The following is a 7,188-nucleotide window of genomic DNA, read 5'->3' as shown; positions in this document are numbered from 1 at the left end:
GGCGTGGTCCTACTTCATCGTCTGGCTGGCCAGTCAGATTCTTTTCAACCCAGGCGCCATAAAGCTAGCTAGCCAAAAAAACAGCTTGGTTAACTGCCACTCCTTCTAAAAGCCGAGACAAGAGACTTCGTCATAACCAGGTGAAGATTCATTTTTAGTTTAGGGGAACAAAAGAGAGAAAAGAAGAAGAAAAAGCACGTATGCCCACACACAGCCAGGGTTACACGAAAACTAAGTGAAGATACAGGAAGGAGGAGTAACTAGGTAGAAAGCTATCTAGATATCTTTTGCAGTCTAGCTATCTCTGTATGTCTCATGCATAGCTGAGAGTTGGGTTCATTGTATTTACTTCCTAGATGCAGCGGCTGCCACTTAGTCTTGAATGGTGCTGAACAGATTCTGGAACGACCAGTCCATTCCATTGCCATTTAGTTCCTCAAATGTCCACTTCTCCCTCCAAGGTACCCTGAAGGATTATTTAATCGTGGCGGGTCACATTGGCCGAACCAAGCTTGCATCGCTTTCACTATTGCCCCCCTAAAAGATTTTCTGGTGTCCGCAAGAGTGGCAATCATTCGGTTTCACACTGGATTTCTCACAGACTTACAAAGATCATAAAAGTCTTGGGTTTCTCCTCATGTGTCAGTATCGAATGCTTGACTCTTCTCTCCACACCGGCCAGCAGAGTCTGAGGTTACTGGATGACACCCCGGGTCTGTTACACGTCATAGTCCTAGTGGTGGTGGTGGTGGTAGGGGTGGGGATATTTCAAGCTCTGAAAACAAGCTTCGGGTATGAATTTCCACAGACACTTCTCTGGGCCTCTGGTCGTCAGTCTCTAGAAAAACCTGCCTGTGTCAAATGAGCCAAGTTCTTCGTTGCTTGTCTTCACGGACAAGCATTTGCAGACCCTCAGCTTCTCGGCAATCCTTACCGGAATTTCGCATCGGATCTTCTCCGTGTGCGACAGTTTGAGAGGTTAGCCACTACGATGTTACTTAATACTGAATCACTCGTTTCGAAATCTTCTACACAATGCGAGTTCTGTCCATCAATTAGTCGTATATCTAGAGTTGCTGCTTTAAATTTATATATATATCTTCAGAACACCGGAATAAAATTGTATAATGAGTCCAGCTTTTATCCACACTTCCGTATCGTGTTTGAGCATCCACGGTGATCCACCATAATGTCACACAGCACTACTTCCACTGATGTCGAATAATAATATGATGATGATGATGATGATGATGATGATGATGATGATGATGATGATAAACATAATAATAAAAAAACAACAGCAACAACAATAAAAACAATGATAAAAACAATAATAATAAAAAAAATAAAAATAAACTGCTCGATGATGAGAATTCTTGTTCTTCCAGGGTAACCAAACTTTTAAAACCTTAATTATGTTTTTAATGGGCTTGCTGTACAGAAAGATCATTATTAAAGTCAACATCTAGATTCTAGAAGTCAGTCGCGATGACTGCAACGGTTTAGCCATTACCCAGCCTCTCTGCGCGTGTCATCTGCACGAGACATTCGCGTGGGCACACCGTGGCCTGGGGGAGGACAGTCTGCCGTCCAAAGGTTGCACAAAGAGCGATAAACCTGATCATCGGCACACTAACCGAAAACAGGCATTGCCGCTCTCCTCTTCCTCCTCCTTCCTTCCCTCCTCCATTCATTTACGATGATGTTTGGCTGCCCCGTGCTGCTGTTTTGTGAATGATAGTGGGTTGTCTGGCGGTCTCGTGCGTACTGCGTGGGTGGGTGGAAGTGGGTGGTGGAGGCACATTTCTTTGTAGTTTTTTTTATTTTATTTTATTTTAGTTTAGTTTTTTTGGTGGACGTGCGTTGGCGTTTGAAACATAAACGTATATAGCTCGCTGCCCCGGGCCCGCGCATGCTTGCTAGACCACAACCTTTGCCAGGAAATAGGAGCCCATTCATCTGCACAATTAAAACGCAGCGCCCGTAGGTAAACGCTGATGCGCAAAAGTGCAGGTGACTTGCTGTCGAGCTTGGGACGCGTAGTGGAGTGTCCAACCTAAGGTTGACTACACGCCCTGTCATTTAGCGTGTAACCGGTCGTTGTGGGATAACTGGTTCACACAGAACTACTTGTTTGTCTGCCTGTTTTTCTTCGTCGAATATTTTGCCTTATTTACTGTCATTCTGTTTTTAATCCCCTGAATGTCACTTTCGGAATACCTTCTTCCTTTTTTCAGCTTATCATTTATATACCATATTTTCCATTTTGTTACACTTGTTCTTCGTTTTTTAAATTTTTTAAAATTAAATTTTAAATATCACACTTGGAATTTCCTTTCTTTTTTATTGGCATTGAATTTTGTTTTTTATTTGAATTAGGTTTGTTTTTATTTATTTCATGACATAATGTAACACGGCAACATAAAGAGCCACACCTAGGCCCACACAGAAACAACAAGCAAAACAAACAAACAAACAAACAAACAAACAAACAAAAAACAAACAAAAAACAAACAAACAAACAAACAAACAAAACAAACAAACTAAACACAAAAACAAGGCAACAAACACATAAACATACATACACGCCCACTGTCAGCAAATTTGTCATTACAAAAGTGTAAAAAATTGCTAGAAGGTTCCTATTGTTGATAAAAAATTTGCCAGTCCATATTGCTAAGAGCTGTACATCTTTCACATGCCTATATAGTTCTTGTATGAAGACCTGCATACATAAAGTTCTTGTTATAATCTAAATCTATATGCTTAAAACTTTGCCATTATTATTATGCGCTCCATTACTTTATCAGGGTTATTTATTGAATTGTTTGAAACCTCTGCAAACTTTTATTTTCTTAACTGCGCTTTCGAACCAATTCCTTTCTTTTGGCACAATACATTGCTGTACGTTTCTAAAGTACAAAGATTAAAAATTACAAGCTAAGAGACAACAAATTTCTCTATTTTAAACACATAACGAAAAATAATATTATAATCACAAAACTCAAATGAAATTATGACACAGCACAAACAAAGCATCGCGCCATCTGCACGACGTCCTGATGCATTTTTGTTTTCTGACTTCTAGACACCAAAGAACACGTGACTGAATTTCCTTCTCATCAGAGAGGAGGAATCAACACCGGCGATTTGTTTCGGTTGACATAATCTTCTCTCGGCAGCGCATCTAACTTTTATGATCGGATGTGGGCAGGCATTGGGCGAGTTAAAATTGGCCAGATCAAACGGAACCGCTTTCACTCCCGACGCCAGGTTGTTGCTCATTTATGTTTGTGGTGACCATAAACGTGGAAGGTCTGGTCTCCTGGAGAATGAAAATGCTGCCGTACACTGCCATCCCACGCACGCTTGCACGCACTCATTCACGCATGCTCTCAATTTCTCACTGACACATCCTCCCTAACTACTGGGAGGAGGAGGGAGACGCAAGAAAAAAGATGTTGATGTCCTTCCATCCATTTTGCGCAAGAAGCTGCATTCTCCCTGTTTTCATCCAGATGCAGCTCTAGGTAAAGGTGTATCTCAGGTGAATGCTGTTCAGAGATGGAAGGCATGGCAGCATGGAACTTGCAGCAGTTCAAATACTCAACTGTTTCATATTTGCAACACATTATTTTATAGTGTAAATGTACAATAATAAACTATAATAGCAGAAACTATAGTAAATTTTAATAACAGTAGTAGATAGGTTTCAGCAACACACTTTGACTCTGTTCAGTGAGGATTGTTATGACGACGGCACTGAAAGTATCGCCAGTATATTCCACTAATGATATTGTTGACACATGAAAAACTAGCATCATCAGGAGATCATCCTGGGTGCATTACGGGTAGGAATCACCCTGTTTATGTATAAATCTACCTTTAAACTGTGGTGAGTTCCTTTGCAGGGAAAGTAGGTCTTTAAGTTTGTCTTTTTTAAAAAAAGAAAAAAATAAAAAAAAATAAAAGTGCGTTCGATTCTCGACGACCAGGCTTCCCACACTTGTTGTCTAGAAGCTACCCCGCTGGCTTGGAACTGACTGACATTATAATAAAAGGCAAAAAGAAAATATCAAAGCTCGCCGCACATCTATTATCCATTCACAGACATCGAAATAAAGTCACAAGTCTGTCCAAAAGAAAAGCAGGTTCTAAAAATAATTTTAAAGTTAGACACAATCGCATGATTTTTTTCTTACTGTATTCTTTTATGTCTGACTTCTTTTCTCTTGTTTTCTCTTCTTCTCTTTTTGTCTTTTTTGTATCTATTTTTCTTTATTTGATGATTGTTTTGAAGATACTCATCTCAAGCTATTATTCGTTTTAACTGTCAAGCAATTATTTAAAAAAAAAGCAGTTTAAGCAAATTTCAAACATAACCTGACACTCTTGTCTGAGAAAGACAGGATAGTGAGCACAAAAAAGAGTTGGGAAGAGATGGTTAAAAAAGTGGTAAAATTTAACCTTTTATTAAATGATTAAGTTTATAAACAGATACCAATACTCTCAATTAGAAGGAATGACAGTACTCTGCTGATATGTGAAATCATGCGAATCGCTCTCGTCAGTAAAATGCTCAATGGCTGCACCCTTCTAGGATTCAAACCTCACAATTTACATCAATCCACTCGAGCTTTTTTTTCAGAAAAAAATCACAACACGTTTGTTTCGACAATTGCAGGACTGCGCCAATGTCATGGGAACTTGTCACCACAGGGCTACATCTTATGAGCCTGGAAATAATGTAAAAATTAATTTCACAGGTTAAATCAGGCTATCATTTAGATATTTTGGAAGGGTGCACTGCTTCCACTCCTTTTTCAGTTTACAGTTTAAAAAAAATTCTCTTCATTGCATAGCAGACTTGATCCGTAAGCACAGTCGCATGCCCCTTGTCCTGTCTGTTGATCATTTACCAAATATTTACATTTCCTTTTCTATATAGTTTATTTTTTTTAAATCATATTCTTTTCACGTCTGACTAATCTGTGGCCTCGCGATCCATCTAACCACTTTGGCATTTTTTGAGACCCGCTGATCTCTCACTGATTTACTGGCTGCGGGGGAACACAGGCCAGGTGTTTTGCAATCCTCCCAGGACGGCAGGAACATACAGGTATCAACAAATGCCTCTGAACTCTTTCGCCCACACTGTCTTGGGGGTGGTGGTGGGGAAATAATCTTACTAGAATACACGTCAGCCTGCTGAGGACGACCTCGTGACACCTTCCTGGCAAACCCCCCAACTCCCCTTCTCTCTCACTCACTCACACACTCTCTCTCACTCTCTCTCTCACTCACACCCGGTTCAGAACTGGCGGGTGTTTTGGACAACAATATTGTAGTGGAGGTTTCCCCCTCCCTTTTCTTTTGACGCTCTACTGTGGCCTTGGGACCTGTTAACTCTCGAATCCTTTCTTTTCAACTCACTGAAGTTTCGTATTATCCCCAATCTTTTACAGTTTAAGCGACGCCGGGTATTTTTGTGTGAAAACGTTGGCCGTCGTTTCATTGCTTGCTTTCAGTAAGTAGTGTTTTTGTATATTCAGTTGCGGACAAAATATCTTTTGACAGTCGACGCAAGCAAACTTCCATTTACCAACACACACCCATCCCCCCACCTCATCCACACCTTCTTTTCGGGAAAATTCTGGAACGAATATTACCCGCTTTCTCAATGAGATTTATTCAATCGCGAACAAAAGAAAGACGAGTAGTTCCATTGTGAATGAGAGCAGGCAATGTGAATATTCACAAACATGTAGCATTTTCCTTTCCATTTTGCTTTCGACACTCACCCCCTCTTACCACGGTTTTTTTTTTTTTATTTCCCAAAGGCCAGCAAGCTTGGCCGCTTTCTCCGCGAATAAATACACAAATAATAGATTAGAAGCAGTGACAAAGCAGGATCAACTGCCAAGTATCAGGTTTTTTTCAGGCAGGGTGAGGTTTCGGGGAGAGAGTGACTTGAATATTTGGTACTTAGTCTCTACAACAAAGTCAGCTTCTATTTCGATTGTCTTTTATAAAAGTGGGGTGGAGATACGGGTGGAGTTGATGGTAGGTGGTTACCGATGGGTGTTGGTGAAGGACCATCCAGAGTGGAGATCGGGGGAAGGGAGTGAAGCACGCAACTGGTGTGTTGATACACTTTTCTTCACCAGACCCTTACAGTACGATCGTTGGTTCTTGGTGAAACAGTTACATGTGGATTTAAAGTATGCTGTTACTTGTTGTCATTTTTTAAAATATACACTTTTACATGTCGTTGATTCTTGACTTACCTTGTCACTTTTCAAGACAACGTCCACCTATCGACTATCGCGGTTTGTGGACACAAAACTCCAACGGAAATATCTCCTTCTTTGTTTAGGAATGTTTATTCTTCGTTATCAGTCACAAACCTGCTAGCAAAATAATTTTAAGCTCCACAGAAGCAAAAGACGTTTGTAAAAAGTAGTTTTTTTTTGTGTTCCTCCAAGTTTCTTTCTCTAGAACCTTATTGTTTATTTTTGTTATGAATGCCATCGATTCTCACCAATACCACTTTTTGAGGGAAAATGCTCGACGACAAATATTTAATTTAAACCTTTCAGATTAGGCTTAAAGATATTCCAACATATCTCATAACTGAATTCCATTCATTTCATATTCCGTAATTTTTAGATTGTTTTGTTTTTTGTCTTTTTTATTTGGTTCTCGTTTCTCTGCGCTGTCCACTACAACATCCATGCTATATCACGACTAAACCTTAAAACTAATCGCTACAAGCAGTCAGTGACTACAGTGACATAGGAACTCAGGAACGCAGGAACATGTGTTTCTACGTACATCCGGGCACTGACGCTTGCGTTCCTCTTCCTCATACAACCTGTAATTATCTCTTATAGCCCCTCGATCTCGAAAGTGAAAAATGAGCTTAGTCACAACTCGTCATAAAAATCGAAAAAAAAGATGAGCATAAGAAAATGGTAGAAAATGAAAAACAAAAATGGTAGAAAACGGAAAAAAATTAAAGAAGAAAAATGAGATAGGCACTCAGTAAAAATAAATCAATAAATGAATCAAGACAAAGACAAGGAAACAAAATTAAAAGTAGAATGAAGGAAAAAACCTTAGGAAACAAAAGAAAAAAGAAGAAAAGTAAGAAAACAAGAAATAAAAATCGAAATAAAAAGCTCATGT

Source organism: Pomacea canaliculata, linkage group LG3, assembly GCF_003073045.1.
Source record: "Pomacea canaliculata isolate SZHN2017 linkage group LG3, ASM307304v1, whole genome shotgun sequence".
NCBI lineage: Eukaryota > Metazoa > Mollusca > Gastropoda > Architaenioglossa > Ampullariidae > Pomacea > Pomacea canaliculata.
Note: the sequence above shows the minus strand (reverse complement) of the source record.